Source organism: Danio rerio, chromosome 8 (assembly GCF_052040795.2).
Source record: "Danio rerio strain M-AB ecotype USA chromosome 8, GRCz13ab, whole genome shotgun sequence".
Classification (NCBI taxonomy): Eukaryota; Metazoa; Chordata; class Actinopteri; order Cypriniformes; family Danionidae; genus Danio; species Danio rerio.
Genome location: NC_141028.1, coordinates 33,337,455 through 33,358,021, shown reverse-complemented (window position 1 = coordinate 33,358,021; position 20,567 = coordinate 33,337,455). Strand labels below are relative to the sequence as shown.

General features: G+C 34.5%; 1 long non-coding RNA gene and 1 pseudogene across 7 annotated transcripts; both read right to left on the bottom strand.

Moving 5' to 3' along the window:
* Nucleotides 1-1,721: 1,721 nt before the first annotated feature.
* Nucleotides 1,722-10,750, bottom strand: LOC137487321 (uncharacterized). 7 transcript variants are annotated; one of them, XR_015498086.1, is made up of 8 exons: nt 7,245-7,289; nt 6,610-6,682; nt 5,598-5,655; nt 5,415-5,508; nt 5,134-5,291; nt 4,943-5,038; nt 4,639-4,768; nt 3,763-3,916 (listed from the first exon to the last, which is right to left on the bottom strand). It is a non-coding gene; the product is annotated as an uncharacterized LOC137487321 (long non-coding RNA). The 7 variants fall into 7 exon arrangements; XR_015498085.1 differs by having other exon boundaries at nt 4,651-4,768; XR_015498082.1 differs by lacking the exon at nt 3,763-3,916 and adding an exon at nt 10,646-10,750 and having other exon boundaries at nt 4,529-4,768; nt 7,245-8,175.
* Nucleotides 10,751-12,332: 1,582 nt separating this feature from the next.
* Nucleotides 12,333-13,180, bottom strand: LOC100536206 (uncharacterized; annotated as a pseudogene).
* Nucleotides 13,181-20,567: the final 7,387 nt, after the last annotated feature.

Here is a 20,567-nt window from a genome sequence, read left to right as displayed (position 1 = left end):
AAATGGGAAAATTATCACAAAATATGAACAACTGCTAATTTATGATTTTTTTTACAGTGCGTTGTAAACACTCACCCTAATCTGATACAAAAGACAAAGGCAAACAAATTCATTTTTACAGAGTCTTTGGTACAGAAAAGCTTCTTTGCTTACAATTGAACCACTGAATGTTTTAAACAATGTCTTTTGTTTTCTTTTCTGAACTTTCACCATCTCAGAACCAGTGCTGTCTATGAAGGATAAGAGAGCTCATGGATTTTATCTGAAATATCTTAATTTGTGTTCAGATGAAGAACAAAAGCTATAGGGAATTGAAACAACATAAGGATGAATAATTAATTACAGAATTTTCCTTTTCTGGGGAAACTTTAAGTCCTATTATGTATACACTTAAAAATTTTGGTTATGGTGAGGCATTTTTTCCTGCTGTTATTCTTCTGTAACTTAGGCTGATGTGTCATTTCTTTGACAGTAAATGTTAATGCTGAAGAATAACACATTGTGACTTGTAATGCAGATATTTATTTATTTTTAAATAAGTCAGGTTTGTAGTTTTTACATCTGCACTGTATGAATTAATCCATATTGAGAGACATTTGGTGAGTTCACAGATCATCTTAGCACTGTGCAGTATCTACTCGTGACTGCCTTTATGTAACATGCAATATGGGACTGTCATTAATTCAGACTAGACTACTGGAGCAGATTAAACCTGCCAGTGGATGAAGAGAGAGAGAGAGAGGAGTGAGAGAGATATATATTAAATATTTATATTTTTATTTATTAAATTTATATGACATTGTTATAAAATAAATTATTATTATTATTATTATTATTATTATTATTATTATTATTATTTTATTATTACTGGTTTATCCTAAAATGTTATATATTTTTTAATGTATTAAGTTTATTTTAATACATTACATATACAGTTGAAGTCAGAATTATTATTGTTTTCTCTTTTTTAAATATTTCCCAAATTTGACAGAGCAAGGAAATGTTCACAGTATGTCTGATAATATTTTTCTTCTGTAGAAAGACTTATTTGTTGTATTTTGGCTAGAATAAAAGCAGTTTTTCATTTTTTAAAGCCCATTTTAAGGTCAAAATTATTAGTCTCTTTAAGCTATATTTTTTTCAGTAGACTGCAAAACAAACCATCGTTATACAATAACTTGCCTAATTACCCTAACCTGCCTAGTGAATGTAATTAACCTAGTTAAGCCTTTAAATTTCACTTTAAGCTGCAAAGAAGTGTCTTAAAAATATCTAGTAGAATATTTACTGTCCTCATGGCAAAGATAAAATAAATTAGTTATTAAAAAATAAGTTATTATAACTATTTTGTAAAAATAAACAAGGGGGCTAATAATTCTGACTTCAACTGTATACTAAAAGATGATTTTGTCTCATCATAGCTATATTTGAGAAGCTGTATAAAACTTTTAAAGCTGTACAAATAAACACTATTAGAGTGATGCCCTCATTAATGTTTTTTAATAATAGATATAGATTTGCATCCACAATCTATTTTAAGGTTAAAATATATCACTTCTATTTTAAATCACATTGTAAAAACATCCGCAAATTAGCCGTTTATTTATGCTTTTGTAGAGCAAACAAATATTATTCCTAATTTCCCCATGAGCAAAGGAAACGGTTTTAAAAATATTGCAGAAAAGAGCTTTCTTACACATGCCAAGGCGAAATAAGATCAATACTTTTGTTTTGTTTTTTATTTTTGTTTGTTGTAAAGATGTTTACTAATAGTACACATTTAAATAAACTGCTTTTATGAACAATTAATTGTTGACAAGTAAAAATATAAATTTCTCCTTTTGAAAACAAGAAAATAAACAATGGTTGTATGTATGTACATGTATAGTACGTATGCACAACTCTGTAGTACATACTGTAAGTAACTCTGTAGATTGTGAACAATTGATTGTGAACAACTCCAAAAGGAAAAAGGTAGAGTTAACATAACTATACTAGGTACAAACAACGACAGAAAATTTAAAGTGACAGACAGCATATCAGCAATACGGGACTAATCAGTTTAACTTCATAGTTATTATCAGGTTCTCTTCATACTGTAGTTATAAAACTCTGATTTACAATTGATCCATTTTGCATACTTCTTGTAAAATCAAGTTAAAAAACCTGAAAGTTTCAAAGTCCGGTCAACATTGGGTATCAGTTCATGCTTAAAGTCCCACACTCTTTTATCTACCAACAATTGCTCTTTTGTAAGATTTGCACCATTCTGAAAGGGTTCTCTCACATGTATCATCCTAGACACATCAAAAGCTACAAAGCAATAATATCCGGAATATTTCAAAGAGGAATGTACTGAGGTCTGCTCCACCTTTCTTGGATTTATGATCATCTTTGCGGGATTGTAAACGTTCTTTGGTTCTGGTGCTCTGTAGATATGCTCCATGATGTTTACTCCAGGAATATTATTCCATTCTTTTCGCTTGAACTTCCTGCTCTCCTCAAACTGTGTTGTGGGGAATAAATGGCTTTTAACATGGAATACACTTGCACCAGGGTGAGTAGACTGGAGGTACTCCATAAGGGCCTGTAAATTATTGTGTTTGTACGGCATGATGATCTCATCAATGTCATTCAGTAGAACATATTTGGATTGATACATGTGCCTGTAGATGCACTCGTTGAGTGTTACTAACTGACCATAATAATGGAGATCACCCTTATGTTCCTGAAAATTCCAGCCTGAGGATGGATTCAGAAACTTATTGATAGGCCAAGAAACAATCTCCAATATCCCTTCTGATTCATAATATTTCAGAAGCTTCTCTAGGTCTTTTCCACAGCTGGTTTTATACACTGTAATCCCGAATAAGTTGACAAAACTCAAAAAATTTGAGGTAATCAGTTACGTCAAATTTTTTAAGTTATGAAATTATCTATTTTAAGTAACCAGAAACATTAAGTTTTGAGTTTGTTGTACTCATGCAAGACACTTCACTCAACTTAAAATACCCAAGTTACTCAGCTTATACGTTTTAATTGCAATTAACTTAATTGTTTTAATTTTTCCAAACTTTAAATACTTAGTCACCCAGCTCATACATTTTAATACCAATTAACTTAATTGCTTTAATTTCTTTCAACTTTAAATACTTAAATCACCCAGCTCATACATTTTGATAGCATTTAAAATTAACTTCTCCATCGTCAGTTTCACAAATAAAATTAGCCATTATTTTAATCTTTAAACCCCATAAATCTGTCAAAATAAATCTGTAATTTAAAACACACAGACAATACCATTTTAGACATTTATTGTTAAAGAAAAAATGTCCAACAGTACTTTCAAATTTGTCTCCTATGCAATTACAAATGTCTTAAAACGATAAAAACTATTAGACATAAAGAGATTGAAAATGAACACTATTCTGAAATTGATAAAAATTACCCACAATGCAAATATGATATCAGACATAAGAGCCTCAAGAAAAAACAACTATAAGTTTAATAAAATTTAATAATACATTAATAAGTGTAAAACTTACTCTTAAGGCATTCGTTAAAAAAAATAATAAGTGCACATTCTGTGAAGTGACTCGTTTAGTGTAAACTACACAGAAACTGTATATATATATATCTCGTTGAAGTCAGAATTATTCGCCCCCATTTATTTTTTCCCCCAATTTCTGTTTAACGGAGAGCAGATTATATATATATATATATATTGTAGCGAGGCAGAGGGAAAACAGCGACACAGTTGGATAAGTTTACAGACAAGTCCCCGGAGGGTGCTTTATTTACAACGTGAATGGGGTGTAAACGGTGCTCTTCTTCAAGGTGAGGTGCTCTGGTGCTCCGGGAAGTAAGTGAAGGACAGTGAGTAGTCGGATGTGGGATTGTCACGAGCTGGAGTCTGCTGTGGAGAGACAGAGAGACAAGCGTTAGCGCATGGAGTCATTGGGTGAATGAAGCTCATCTTCTCCTTGCGTGGGCTTGGTTTATATGCCTCTCCACTTGATGACGTCCAGCTATGAACGATCCTGTGTTGATGATGGTCCAGCTGGGTTGAATTAGCGACCAGGGCGACGTGGCATGTGTGCGCTCGTTACAATATATATATATATATATATTCAGTCTTGGTTGAACTATGATTCTGTCATTTACTTATTCCAAACCTGTTTGAGTTTCTTTCTTCTGTTGAACACTTAAAAGGTTATTTTTGACCAAAAAAAAAAAAAAGCTGAGACCTGTAACCACCGATTTCCACAGTATTTGTTTTCCTATTAGAAAGTCAGTGGTTACAGGTTGTCAGCTTTACTTAACTTTTGTGTTCAACAGAAGCAAGAAATTCAAGCAGGTTTGGGACAAGTGAAGAGTTAGTAAATGACAGAATTTTACATTTGGACAAACTATCCCTATATATAATAAAATGCATATTTACCAATTAAAGGTAAATAAATGTTTTGAAGTTACTACCCCAGAGAGTTAAAAGTTAAAAAAAAAAAAAAAAAAGCTCTACATTAACTCATTCTTTAAGGTTTCCATGCTACGAGACTTTTTATTTTCCATCATCCATGCCAAGCAAAACTTTTTGCACAAGTTCAAAGTCCTTTACTATATATTATGTGAAGAGCATACATTAATCCATACAAGACAAGAAAGGTCTGGAAGTGTGCTGTGGGTGGTGTCCAATTCATTCTTCAGGACAACAGAGACCCTCAGTGAATGCAGGGCCAATAAAGCTTCTTCAGTCAGCAGGATTATCAATCTAAAAATATAATTCAAGGATATTAATGTAAGGACAGTATCAAAATGACTGAGCCAATATTATATGATTCATCAACTATTCTTGATTACAAATATGTTTTTAAGTAAAAGTTTTCAAAACTTTCATCTTTTCATTAAACATGCCTAATTGTGAAAAGAATGAATGAAGTCTTACCATGGTGTTCCTAAAGAATCTTAAGTCACGCTCACGCAGCAAGACCAAAAGACCTCTGATAACAGTAGTCCGTCATGAACTGACATCATTCAGTTCCTGGAAATCAAGAATCAATTTTTTAAAAATTAAAAAAATAATAATAATTCAAATTATATTTTAATGTATACTTTAACACGTGACCCCAAACATACCTGCTCATCATAAACCTTTAAAAGATTAGCCAGGGTATCTGCTGTCTTGCCAGTTTTGGATGCTGTTTGCCTTAAAATTGTCATCAAATGAAATAGGTGGTGGTCCAGTTTTGCAAAGAATTTGTGGGGAAAATTCTCATTTGTAACATGTTGGTACTCTGCAAACAGCAAAAAGAAACAAGAGAGAATTTCATAAAACAAACCCACACCACAAAATATACAATTCTAGAAAAAATGTATTAATATTATTATTATGTTTCATTTACTTATCTATTTTTTACCTCAGATGAAAATCAGGTGTTGATCAGATGTTGAAAGCAGGATCTTCATGTTGTAAATTGAACTCAAGGTCTAGCTGAAGTTTCACTTTCCTTGCTGCAAAAGTATCATTGATAAATACACTGTAATATTTATTTTATCTGGATATGCCAGGCATAGTAGTACAAAATAAATATTTTACCCACCTTTCACATGCCTCCATTTAAGAACCTATCTGTAGTCAGCAACACCTGACCTTCAATTCTGTATGTACACAAAGTCACAGTGTCATTTAGCTGAGAGTGGAAGTAGTACAATTGCCTGATGTCTAACGTTAACCTCCAAAACGGTTAGCAATAGAGCTGATTATCATGTTAGTTGCTTTAATTCGATGAACACAGATTTAATTTAAACAGTATTGAAATTTCTAAAACTGAATAGGACGACAAAGAAATTTAAGGCCTGATTTTAAAAGCTAGAAATAACAAAACTTACCTTACTGTCTAATGATGTAAAAATATATAGACTAAAATATTTATATTTTTAAGATATAAATATATTTTAAGCTACAAAATTTGCACATCAGAAAACTGTCTTGTTTACCACTTCTTGAATATTTTGTTTTGTTACTATTTTATTTAATAACATAATTTTGTATTAATGTGTTATAGATATGCATACTTTGTTTTTTAGGCTGTTTATATTCTCTCCAGAGTAGACATTTTAAAAAATAGATTGAAAAAAAAAAACTTTTATCATACCTTTAAAATACATTTGACCTAAATGACATTTAAACTCATTTAACTGATCGCATTAATCAGGTAATCATTGATATGCAGAGATGTCGTCTTAAACGCGAGGAAATATTAAGTGTTGATCAGTGCTGGTGATTGAGGTAAAGTTAGTTTTATATTTACACATTCAGACTTTCTCCTTAATAATGTAATTTCAGAAAGGTAATTTTTGCATATTCTTAATGGTGAAATCATATTAGCAGCCAATGACTTTCAAAGTACAACATTGTTCAGTCAAAAAAAATAGTGCATTTAGTGTAATGTTGTTTTCATGTCATACTTGCATGTGATTTCAGAACGAATAGACAAAGTACCATGGTAAACAATTTATGGAGCGAGTCACAAGTTGTTACTAAATGAATGTATGAATATAAAACCAACTTTACCTCAATGTGGTAGTGTAAAATGAAGCTCTGCTCTGTACCTGCTCAGGGGAGGAGCGCAGCTTAAATGTTCTCCGTCAGGCTATCCTCATACATGGATCAGCAAGCAACAAGCTGCGTGTGACAGAGTTAAGTTTTGAGACTACGTTTTTGCGCGTCATCAGAAAATACCGTTAAGTGTTTAGGCGGAGATCATTTGAGTTATGATTAACGTTACGTTTCTTGCGCCTTTCGTTTCCGAAGTGCCTACAGATCGCGAAGATAATACCACATTCACACACTGGATGGAGTTCAGCGCAGCGCCATGACATGCGGTTGTGAGAGCGCACGTCTCCATGACAACTTCAGCACAGGCTGAGAAAAGGCATACTCGCGCCAAGATTGAAATTTTTTTGAAAAATGTAATCTGCCGATTTTAAATATTTTTTGTCTTTATCACACTCTGTTAAAATTCAGAGTTAACACATTACAACTAACGCTAACATTGCACTGATTCTAACTTTTTAAACAGTAATGTTAACGTTAGTTAGCAACAAGTGAGGCTAAACATGTTTTCTGTAATGTACGACATGTAAACGCACCCTGATTAACTCTACATTACATTGAACTGTTACTGTGATTATATTAATTAAAACATACATTTAATATTTCTTGGATTTGTAAAAATTTTACTTACTGTAGTGTGAAGCGAGGCCGATCCGCCATCTTGAAAAAAACGAATGAAGCATGAGCACGTACGTGAACCTGGATGACGTCAGACGCAAAATCACTAGGCTGACAGAATTTGAGTTAATGAAACTTTAAAGAGACATTTTGTATAGATTAAACCCAGCAGAATTGTTCACCTTACTTAAAAGATTAAATTTTTTCAAACTCAAAAATAAGAAAAAGTTCTAAATACTCATCAAGGTTAATTAAGATAAACGAATTTTAATGATTTAAGTTAATAGAACTCAACTCAATTAATTAGTTACAGCATTAGGGTTTACAGTGTATAAGACCACATGCTGTACGCCCAAAAGCTTGTACATCTCCATAGTTTGAGCAAACTGCAGTACATTGTTGTAGTTTCCAAAAAGGCTGGAGAAGCAAACAGTGAAGTTAAACTTGAAAGTGTTTTTGACCTCCTTATTATTAATCGGCAGATACTTCAGCTTGAGGTTGGATGTGTTTTCTTGAGTTGTGATGGTGACACGACTTGCATATTGCATATTGTTGCCTTTACAAATCACATCTGCGACGTGAAACGGGAAGCCAAAATGATCTGTGTGTACTTGGACTTCAGTCGCAACAGTTTTGCAGTCATGTTCAGTGCTACAGTAAACACAGTAAAGTGGCTGAAGACTGTTTCTCTTGATTATGCTGATGACTCGAATGGCCCCACCCAGTCTGTGGTCAATAAACGCAGACACCATGAAATGCTCTGAATCTTCGATGGGTGTAATTGATGATAGACTTTTTTTGGCAACTTTATATAAAGGAGGCATGTATGGGTGAAGAGGTTTAATGCCAGTGTATGCCAAAAGCAGTGTGAAAAAAATAACAATGGTGCTTGATAGAGCAACACTCATTTTCAGTGTGCTTTTATCCATCTTCCCCTTTTGTTCCTGTAGATTGAAGCAAAGATGAATGTCAGAAAATCTGTGATCTGCATCATATGAATGTTCATATAGCCTATACATCTTGTAAAACTGCCTGATCGACTGACCCTCCCTCCTTCTTCCCTAAACCCAACCAATAGTGTTTTCAAAAGCACATGCTGCGTTAACGCAAAACTCTTATCGCGCAATTTTAAAAAATATCGCCATTAATCTATTCTCAAAGTTGGGTTGGGAGCTGGGTCTATTCCACGCAAGCTATGATCACTTTCACTTTGATAGTTTAGTGCAGATGGATACCTGACAGATGAGCCGTCTGACAAAAAAATGCCCTTCTGAATCAAATCAGCAAGATGCCCTTCTGGATGTTTCACTTGCTTCGAAGACACTACTGACTACTCTTATATGGACATCTGTAATCTAGTTATTTGCCTTAATAGACAATAATATAATTAAGGTGTTTACGTGAAGTGCTTTCATGTAAGAGTATCCTGTTGTTTTGGGTGACTTTACCCGCAGTTCGGCAGTTTCACTTTAACTCATGAACATTTTATTCATACCCTGTGAACTGGGGTATTACACGAAAATAAGTAGTATTTTTGTTGAGTATTGTTGTTTGTGAAAACCCAATATACTTCATCTATGGCTTGCATCGCTGCAAAAAAAAAAAAAAAAACAGCTGCATTTTATGAGTATAAGCTATTTTTGAACCTCAATTGATGGTATTTATGCTTGCATTCAAACTCTATGGAGAGAATTCAACTAAAAACTCATTAAGTGAAATGGAAGATTTTTAAAACCAAAATGTTTTTTAAAGCAATATAAATTCCCAATACATCATTGTTTTGATTAAATATCTCCCTTACAAACATGTGGTATAGGTTAATTTGGTTAACAAAATTGGCTGTAGTATATGAGTGTATGTGTAAATGAGAGAGTGTATGGCTATTGTTTCAGCTGGGATGTGGCTAAACCACATAAAACATACACTACCAGTCAAAAGTTTGCGGTCAGTTTTTTATGCTTTTATTTTTTTTTAAAGAAAATTATTCTGTTCATCAAGACAGCATTTATTAAATGTTAAAAAAAATGTATGTTGTTAAATATTTATTACATCTGCTGCGTAAAATTTATGCTGTATAAGTTGGCAGTTCAATCCGCTGTGACAAACTCAGATAATAAAGGAAGTAAGCCAAAAAGAAAATGATGAATGAATAATAATATTAAGTAATATTAGAGTGATTTCTGAAGGATCATATCTAGAATGTAAAGAAGGAAACAATACCTGTGGTAACAGTCTAACAGGAACTGGACAACACGATAGCAGCAGTCATAAATCAGTCATAAATCTCCATATAATTGATAATAATATTAATTAATATTGAAGTGATTTCTGAAGGATCATGTGACTCTTAAGACTGGAGTAATGAAGCTGAAAATTCATCTTTAAAATCACTGGAATAAATTATTCAATTAAATTATAAACTAAACTGTTATTTTATAGTACAATAACATTTCGCTATTTTACCATTTTTTCTGTATTTTTGATAATAAATGCAACCTTGGTGAGCAGGAGAAGCTTATTTTAAAACATTTAAAAATCCTACTGACCCCAAAGTTTTGACTGCTAGTGTATGTCAGATTAATTGTCAATTAATTCCAATGTGGTTAAATCAGGAACTAAGCAAATGATAGTGGATGAGAGTGAGTGAATGAGTGATTCAAACTCATTGACTCAAGATGTTTGATCTTGAAGTGAACTTTAGCCTGAATGGTGATTAGACTGCTGTATTGATCTCAAAAATGAACAGTCATCTCTTTTCTTTGAGATGTCTGACATGGGCTGCTTCATTGTGCTTACAGTTAATACTTATACAGCCAAAACACATTGTCAGAACCTTTTGTACAAAAAAAAAAAAAAAGAAATGTCCAAATGTCTTCTTGAAACCTTTAGGTTTCCGTGACAAACATTAACCGTTGGTCATACTTACTTGAAAGGCACATAAAAAGAATTTTATGATCACGTAATACTATTATTACTATTATAACACAATATTTTGGTGCACAAGTTTCATAAGCTGTGACTTCTGACATTTTAGTTTTAGCTAGTAAGTTCTAAATGGCCAAATTGTGGCCAAATTAGACAGCTAGTCTATATATATATTAAACCCAGATTAAGAATACATAATAATAAGTGTGATTAGGATTAGGCAAGGTTTTTTTCACCATTATGAAAATGGGTTAAACTTTTTGGTAAATTATTTTTTAGTATACCATCACAAAATCTAACAAACACATCATTGAAATGTGATCAAGGTTAGACTGTTAGAATGATCACAACTGAACAGTTACAAGTCCCTAAAAATTCATATCTGTTCATATGAGCTTCTGGCGCTTTAGCAAATATTTAGAAACTCTTAACTTGTAAGAAGAATGCTACATAAAAACGGTCAAATAAGATGAAAAAGAGATACAGTACCTTTTGTCACAACGACACCATTGCTTAACAGGAAATATCCACATGTATGATTCTATCTAGACTGTTAAGAAGGAAACATTACCTGTGGTAACAGGAACTGGACAAAATGTACACCTTGATAGCAGCAGTCATAAATCTCCATATATCTTAGGAACAGCCCTCTTAGCTTGATTATTAGCTCACAGTGTATACAAGGTGGTCATAGCACTCACTGTGTCACTTGTAGTGATTGATGCCATTGCAAAAGCAAAATAAGTTTTTGTTGTTGTGGTCTTTATGTATCTGTTATCGTCTGTCTTGGCACAGAAACGTTGACCTCGTGAGATATTAAAAAGGATGTTTTCTAAAGAAATAAAAAAGTGAGATGTTATATGTAAATCATTTACAGTATAAAGACAAGCTGTTTAAACTTAACAAAAACAACATATTAAAAAATCAGGTTATAAAAAAACAGAATGACCCAACTCAATCCTTTCATGGACAGATTTATGTGCATTTTAAGATGTGAATAGCAAATAAACATATGAAGTATGCAACTCAGGCTCATTCTGATTACGTACCCTTATAAAAATTTCTGCAAAGAGCAAAATACGTCTCAAAAGGTACGTTTTTTGTAATTTTTGTTTTCGCAAATTTACCAGAGGGTGCTCTGTATGCTTTTTCAGATCACAAATTTCTTGCGAGTGCCATTTGCGCCTGCTGTTCTCACGTAAATCCACCAGAGGCTGCTGTCAACTGACTATTTGACTGACTGATCAACCGACCAATACCCCCTCCTTCTCATCATAGCTATATTTGAGAAGCTGTATAAAACTTGTAAAGCTGTACAAATAAACACTATTAGAGTGATGTCCTCATTAATGTTTTTTTAATAATAGATATAGATTTGCATCCACGTTCTATTTTAAGGTTGAAATATATCACATCTATTTTAAATTACACTGTAAAAACATCTGCAAATTAGCCGTTTATGTATGCTTTTGTAGAGCAAACAAATATTATTCCTTATTTCCCAATAAGCAAAGGGGAAAAATATTGCTTTCTTACACATGCCAAGGCGAAATAAGATCAATACTTTTGTTTTGTTTTTTATTTTTGTTTGTTGTAAAGATGTTTACTAATAGTACACATTTAAATAAACTGCTTTTATGAACAATTAATTGTTGACAAGTAAAAATATAAATGTCTCCTTTTGAAAACAAGAAAATAAACAATGGTTGTATGTATGTACATGTATAGTACGTATGCACAACTCTGTAGTACATACTGTAAGTAACTCTGTAGATTGTGAACAATTGATTGTGAACAACTCCAGAAGGAAAAGGGTAGAGTTAGCATAACTATACTAGGTACAAACAATGACAGAAAATTTAATGGGACAGACAGCATATCAGCAATACCAGCCTGATCTCACGAGAAAACGTAAGTATTTTACGTTTTGCCAGTTTAATGGCTAATTCGTACGAATTCGTACGAGTTCAGTCGTACGAAATGGTACGAGTTTAAAAAGGAGGCGTGGCACCTGACCCCACCCCTAACCCCAACCGTCATTGGGGGATAAGCAAATCGTACTAAATTGTACGAATTAGATCGTACGAATTCATACGAATTAGCCACTAAATGAAAAAGTTACGAATTGCCGTGAGATTGTGTTGGCAATACGGGACTAATCAGTTTAACTTTACTTTGGTTCTCTTCATAGTTATAAAACTCTGATTTACAATTGATCAATTTTGCATACTTCTTGTAAAATCATGTTAAAAAACCTGAAAGTTTCAAAGTCCGGTCAACATTGGGTATCAGTTCATGCTTAAAGTCCCAGACTCTTTTATCTACCAACAATTGCTCTTTTGTAAGATTTGCACCATTCTGAAAGGGTTCTCTCACATGTATCATCCTAGACACATCAAAAGCTACAAAGCAATAATATCCAGAATGTTTCAAAGAGGAATGTACTGAGGTCTGCTCCACCTTTCTTGGATTTATGATCATCTTTGCGGGATTGTAAACGTTCTTTGGTTCTGGTGCTCTGTAGATATGCTCCATGATGTTTACTCCAGGAATATTATTCCATTCTTTTCGCTTGAACTTCCCGCTCTCCTCAAACTGTGTTGTGGGGAATAAATGGCTTTTAACATGGAATACACTTGCACCAGGGTGAGTAGACTGGAGGTACTCCATAAGGGCCTGTAAATTAGTGTGTTTGTACGGCATGATGATCTCATCAATGTCATTCAGTAGAACATATTTGGATTGATACATGTGCCTGTAGATGCACTCGTTGAGTGTTACTAACTGACCATAATAATGGAGATCACCCTTATGTTCCTGAAAATTCCAGCCGGAGGATGGATTCAGAAACTTATTGATAGGCCAAGAAACAATCTCCAATATCCCTTCTGATTCATAATATTTCAGAAGCTTCTCTAGGTCTTTTCCACAGCTGGTTTTATATAAGACCACATGCTGTACGCCCAAAAGCTTGTACATCTCCATAGTTTAAGCAAACTGCAGTACATTGTTGTAGTTGTTGTAATTATATTATTCCCCAAACCAATATTGCTTTTAAAAGAACCTATCGACCCACCCCTTCCCTAAACCCAGCCAATAGTGTTTTTAAAAACACCTATTGACCCACCCCTTCCCTAAACCCAATCACAGTTTTTTGAAAAGTAATTCAGAAAATGAAAAGCCCTCACCCGATTTTTACCACATTTTACAGATTTTACCACATTCTCACCCTGTTATTTACTTGTTATTTTATTTTTTGGCTTCTGTTTTGTCTTACCCGGTTTCTAGAACCGTTCTTCACCACAGTGGGAAAGCCGTCCACATATAGGTAAGCAGTCAGCTGGTAAGCGAGAAAAGGAATGTCATCATACCGTGACGTAGCGTTCATTTTTTATTATTTTTTTTTTTATTAGAATATGCAAAAACCATACAAATACAAGAAAACATCAACAAATAACAAATACAAAGCAACGAAACAAAAACAAAACAAAAACAACAACAATATAGTCATGTACTGGTATGTGCTTGAGTGTGTGCGTGTGAGTGTGTGTATGCATGTAAAGGTAACTTGGTGGACAGTTCAGAGTACATACATAAGGGACAATAACAGTCAATAAATGAAGCAAGTGTCACAGATATAGATAAGACATATAGAAAGAAACCAGTCAGAGGTAGGGAGTAACAGCAATGCTTATTAATGTATGATAGTAAAAATGAGAGTAAAAAAAGAAAGAAAGGACAACAGTTATAAATGACAACAATAATAATAAATCCCAAGTGCTACACCAACTACTACTACAGAAAGTTACTTATATTACAACTACTACTGCTTCTACTACAGCCACAACCACGACTACTACTACTACAATGTCTACTAATACTGATACTACTACCACTACTGATACTACTATAGCGTTTGCTACAACTAATACAACAACGTCTACTGCTACTACTACTACTACTACTACCACCACCACAATCACTTCTACTACATCTACATCAACAACATCTACTACTGATATTGCTACACCAACAACGACTACTACTACTGTAACAACCACACCATTATTACTTCTGCTACTACTATACAAATGACATCTACTACTACATGAACTACTACTTCAATAATCTCCGTAACAATTACTCAATAACAATTGATACTATTACAATGTCTACTACTTCAACTACTACTACTAACACAACTACTACAACTACTACAACTACTACCGTTACAACTACAACAACTGCAACCTTACTAATGATAATGGTATAAATACTTGTAATAATGATAATGGAAAGATAACCGGACAAGTCAGAACAGTAATAATAATAATGATTACAAAAAATAAAAGTAATACCATTTATGATAAAGGTGTCGAGGAGAGGGGAGGATGGGAAATCAGGGAGAGGACAAGTAATAATAATAATAAATAATAATAATAATAATAAATAATAATAATAGTAGTAAGTAGTAAGTAGAAGGGGAAAGAGAATAAAAAAGAGAAAATAAACTAATAAAAATAAACAAAAATTTATAAAATAATAAAAATAAAAAAAATAAAAAATAAATAAAATCAAACAGAAAAAGGAAGGGGAGGAGTAGAAGAAAAAGAAAAAAGAAACAAAAAGAGAGAAGAAAAATAAAGTTCAGCAAACAAAGCAATAAGAATAAGCAAAAAAAAAAAAAAATGACGTAGCGTTCATTTGAGAGACAAAATGCAGCAATACATAATTCTCTCTACATAATTTGCGATCTCCAGAAACGTATAGGGCTACAATTTTCAGAATGAGCCTTTGTTAAAACTATACATTGTTTTCATGTTGACTACTCAAACACATAGTTGCATCTTAAAACTCACCTATAGTTAACAAAAAATAGCTGCTGCCTTAAATTGAATAAGATTTAAAGTTGAATAAATCTACAAATCAAGTCATTCACAAGTCTTGTACTATTTAAAAAAAAATATTTGAAAGATGATGAACTTAACTTAGAGAAGGATTGTCATGACCTACTGATTTTAGCATTAATCTTATTGTTTACATTATTAAAACTGTAAAACCATTAATTGCATTAAATATTTATGTTTTCACATGAAATCAGACTGTTGTCTGTAGGCCTATGATATTTTTTTTCTGTTTCTGCAGATTGTTGTTGTGTAAAAATAATTTGTTCTCACACTGTGAAACAATAACAGACAAGTTCAGCGTTGACACCTAAGCTAGCAATGAATTGTAGATTTGAAAACAATCATAATTTGTTGGCTGGTTGGTCACTTTATTTAATACCCTGAGGCTGATTTACACCCATAGGCCTACACCAAACAACTAGAGCAGACCAAACCCAACTGTGTTCTCATGTTGTCTCCTGCCTGGTTGCGTCTGGACCAAAAAGCTGCCCACAAACACACCAAATGGACAAAAGACTAAAACGAGAGAGTGTATTTGCAGAGGGCAGTGTTTTTTGTTGTTCGTGGCAGACCTGAACCTTTGACGCATGCTTGCAAAGGGTAAATAAAGTAAAGTTCGGTACCATTATCCTAGTACTTGTCACTCACCGCACAAGGATTTGCTCCAGCAAATGTCTGATAATGTAATAAATCATATAGCTTGCAAATATTTGAGAAAGGTAGCAGCCTCTTTGTGTTCCTTCTTGACATCTCTTCACTAAGTCACACTTGCACTCTGATTCGTTGCTGAATAACCAGTCAGATTACTCTTCAGCTGACGACCCACATCGATTCTACATGCTGAATCAAGCCAACAAGCTCTCACATAACTTGATGAGAGGCAACGTGTGGAAAACAACAAACCAACTAGCTGGACTAACACTGACCGACAAACCAACAAAGTCCAACAGACAGCCGTCAGCTTGATGTGTTCCAGCCTATAGAGAAGTAAGGCTGCAGTGGGCAAGTGTAGGCAACTTCCCATACAAACAGTACTAGACAAAATAAAAGACATTAAACAACACACATTGACAATAACAAAAAAAAAAAAAAAAAACTTAACTCATTTCATTCATATGATTATTTACCTATAAAATTAGGCCTCAAAGTAGGAAAGAACAGCTTTAGCCCACCAACTTTAGGATGTACATTTGACTAGCTGCATCCTTCAAAAATGTAGACCTACATGGTTTAGTTTAAAATCACATAAATAGCATGTAAGGAGTACATCAAATGTGTTGTGTGGTGTAACATTACTGATTTAACTTAGTCAGCACAATATCATCTTAGTTTCACTCTAGTGTGCAAACTCATTTGTGGTAAAAATGCTAACAAATGACCAAGTTCTTACTGGTGTAAATGAGCGAGCTCTTACTGGTGCAGTCTAGAACTTCTAAAAATTAAGGTTAATTTCTTCTTTTTTGCAACCCAGCAAACAATTTTATGTTTAATAGACATCAAATAGACATCTAAACGTAGACAGCTTGGCTAAAACAATGCTAAACATCTACTATATGTCTAAACATAATCGTAGTCGGATAGATTTGAGTTGTCAGTGAAAACATAATAGACGTCTAGCTCAAAACTAGACTAGCCATTAAATAGACAGATTAAACTTTATATGTGTAGTCATTCATTTCTGTTTATTTGACGACTAGTTTTGACCTATTCTTACATGTCTATTAGATTTTCACTGACAGCCCAAATTTAGCCTACTTTGACTGTTTAGATGTATAGTAGACATCTATTAGGCATCTTTTAAAAACAAAAAAATGCTTGCTGGAAGGGTAATAAAAGTTTTTTGCTTTTCCACAACTTGTAATTGCAGTGTCTTGTTGTACTCAGATCAATAAGACACTGCTTTATTGTTTGGTGTCTGTAAACCTACATTTGCCTCTCTTAGTATTTATCTCCACAAAACTTTAGGCGGAGCTAAACAGGCAGTGATGTAGAAGCAGCCATTGTTGTAGGGGTGGAGTTTAGCCACACTACATAATACATATATAATAAAGTGGTTCAATCCACAACATTTTGCACTTACTCTCAATCACTTTGGTACATTACTCAGATTAGAATTGAAATTAGCAAAACTAACTTTAATCTTCACATCGATTGTGTCACATGCGCACATAAAAAAAAGTTTCTTTGAACACTTAATCAGAATTTCTTTTAACAAGTTACAGTTGCATTTGTACATCATTGGAAATGATTGTGCTCAATTGTCTGCTGTTTCCTACATTATTAATTGCTTAATTGCTTGCCTTACATAGGCTCCTGTCTGGTTGCGTCTGGACCATAAAGCTGCCCATAAACACACCAAACGGACAAAAGCCAACTGAAACAAGAGAGCACATTCACGGAGAGCAGTATCTGTTTTTTTTTTTTGTTTGTTTACAATAAGAAACTTGAACCATTCATTTTAATAGAGTGACTTCCGGCAACCTCCGTCTATAGCCTCATTCACACTATGAGCGACTCGCAATGGAGAGTGAGCGACTTTCGGCGTCTACGCAAACGACAATGGCCAATTAAATTAAGGAAATTTTCCAGGAGAAATAACAAAACGGGAGGGTAGCGGGAGATGAGTCTGATATACGAAAGACTCCCGGGACTGTTGGCAGGTATGATCAAAAGGTGTAAGAAAACTGCACTGTAATTCCAACTGCATGTTTTTCCTAACAATATTGTCCTATGTCTACATTTCAGTTTTTTTTTTTGTTTGTGCTATGCAGTGCTCTTTTTCTTTCTGTAAAAACAGTGACATGATCTGTCAACAAATTACAGTGCAAACAGTAAAAATATAAATGCGAATCTTGTCCATTCTCTTCCAATCAAATTCCCACATACATTAAGTTGCAACCTACAATTTAATATAATTGTAATAAAAACTGTAGCTATGGTTTACATCAGAACATCCCTTCAGAGTGCTCTCTTATATAGATAACATGACCAAGCAATTTGACTGTCTTATCCATACACAATGACATGAGGAATTTCATTCTTATGGCACTGACATGTTTACTGACACAGATAATTATTTTTGAGAGACGAACTAAGGATTTTGAGCTAGAGTTTGCTAGTAATCCATTGTGTTTTGCTATTTGTGCACTTTTTTTTGAGAAATGCATTTACTTTTATGCAAATTTCAATTCTGATCAGAGAAATGTACCAAAGGGACTAAGAAAATTGTAATAATCTTGGCTTTAAAATAAGCAGTTATAGAGTTCTTAATTTTTAAAGCACAAATACTTCTTATACTACATCAAAAGATCAAGGAATTTATGATTTCTCAATTCAACTAAATCACTCTGGCATAATTTGGTCAGTGGGTGGTTTCATTCTAATAGGACTCTCTATTACTTGCAACATTGTTATAGGATAATAATTCCAGTCACTGCCAGGCAGCCTTATTGGCCCTCTATGATGTAAAGTGTGGGTGAAAGTGTGAGTGGAGGAAATAAATGGAGATTTTTCTCTAACAGGCGGAGGGTCTGACAGCATTTCTCTGGATTTAAATGAACACAGAACTCTCTGTACTGTCAAGCTATCACCACCCTCCATTCATCTTAAGTCCATATTGCCGGTTTACTTGGTTTCCATGGAGAACTGCCCTCAGCATACCATTTCACAGCCCTCGAAAAAGAAAAAACACACTATCCACATTGCAGTTTTTGGCTTTTGCGTAGTTGAGGTAACCATGGATACTACAGGAATTCTTCACCGAGAGGTAGGAGATTTGTGCTTGATGGTATATTGTCTAAAACAGTGTTTCCCAACCAGTCTTGTTGAATATCCAATTTTTAGGAATAACAAATTATAATTTCTAGTTTATCATTTGGTATCAGAAGTGGCTAATATGAATGGCAAAGGCCCATTACATTTATTTTACCAAAATAAAATATGATCATGCCTTGATTTTTAATTATTTAATTAGGACAGTAAGGTCCTAAAGACAAAAGTCTTGTCACTTAACAGAAATAATGTACAGTATACAATATAAAGTCATGGTGCAGTGGAAAAAGAATGAATATTGTGTCTGACTCCCATGAGCTTGGAGGACTGCAGCCATACATCTCTGAAATGACTCAAATAACTGAATAATATAGTAATCTGAAATGGCAAAGAAGGACCTCCGGTCTTGCAGGACTCAGTGGCGTAGCGGACGGGCCCGCAGGGCACGCACCGCGGGGGGGCCCCGCGTGATTAGGGGGCCCCACGTCGTCGCGATTTTTAATAATTGAAAATCCAGGAACCGCAATAATCAAACTCTTGGGAACAACTGTGGTCGGAACCAAAGTTTACAGGTTTGTGTTCTCTGAACTCCGCTCAGGCGGTGGACTACTTCATTCTGATTGCTTGCCGCCGAACCGCGTCATAGCCAATGAAGACGCGCCGCTGTTTCTCGCCGCCGGTTTTCGTTAAAAAATGAATGACTTCTGGCTACTTTGACGCTCTCGCCACTTTCGGTTTGTGATCGATCGCTCCTCAGTTTGAAGGATTCCCCGCGTTGTCACGCCACTCCGCCTCCTTTCCCCGCTCCTCAATTTGTGACATAGATATATACACTAGATATCGCATAGGGACCCTGAGCATGCGTCTATAGCGCCGCCACATTGGTAGTCACTTACTGCATTCACCATAAGGCAAAGTAGCACCAACTCGCACTAAACACTCGGTTTATGCTAGGTTTGTTGAATAAATCAGCAAACAATGCAAAAGAAATATGACAGAGAGATGTTGTGGTGCCAGAAACTTGTATTATTGTCGGCTAGTGAACGAGTCGTTCATAACGGAGATTCATTCACAAACGAATCGCTCCCTCCGTCAGTATGAGAAGTGAAAGCAGGAGAGGAGCTGTATTTCAGCACATGATTAGATCAAATTTAACAGGGAGAGTGAATAGTACATTTACATACACACAAACACAAGCTTTTTGTCAGGAATGCCCGTGCGATAAGTGATCCATCAATGTAGAAAAGTGATGTCAAATAAAAATGTTAATCATTAAAAAAAATGCATACTAACATCCAGGAAAACTCCCGATCATAGACATATGTGTATATGTGTATATCTATGTGTATATCCCCCCCCCCCCCCCCCCCCCCCGCCTTCAACTGGGGGCCCCGTCGGTGATCCCTGCAGGGGGGGCCTCCGCATTTTGCGCTACGCCACTGGCAGGACTCCCAGAGTTCATCAAGATTCTTTTGATTCATCTTCAATTACTCCTCCATCTTTCCCCTTACATGCTGAATAACGTTCATACCTGGTGACTGGGCTGACATTCCTGAAGCACTTTGACCTTCTTTGCTTTCAGAAACTTTGATGTGGAGAGTCAAAAATGAGAAGGAGTGCTATCCTGCTGAAGAAATTGCCCTCTCCTTTGTATAGTAATGGGTAGCACAAATGTCTTGATACCCCTGGTTGTTGATGTTGCTATCCACTCTGCAGATCTCTCGCCCACTCCT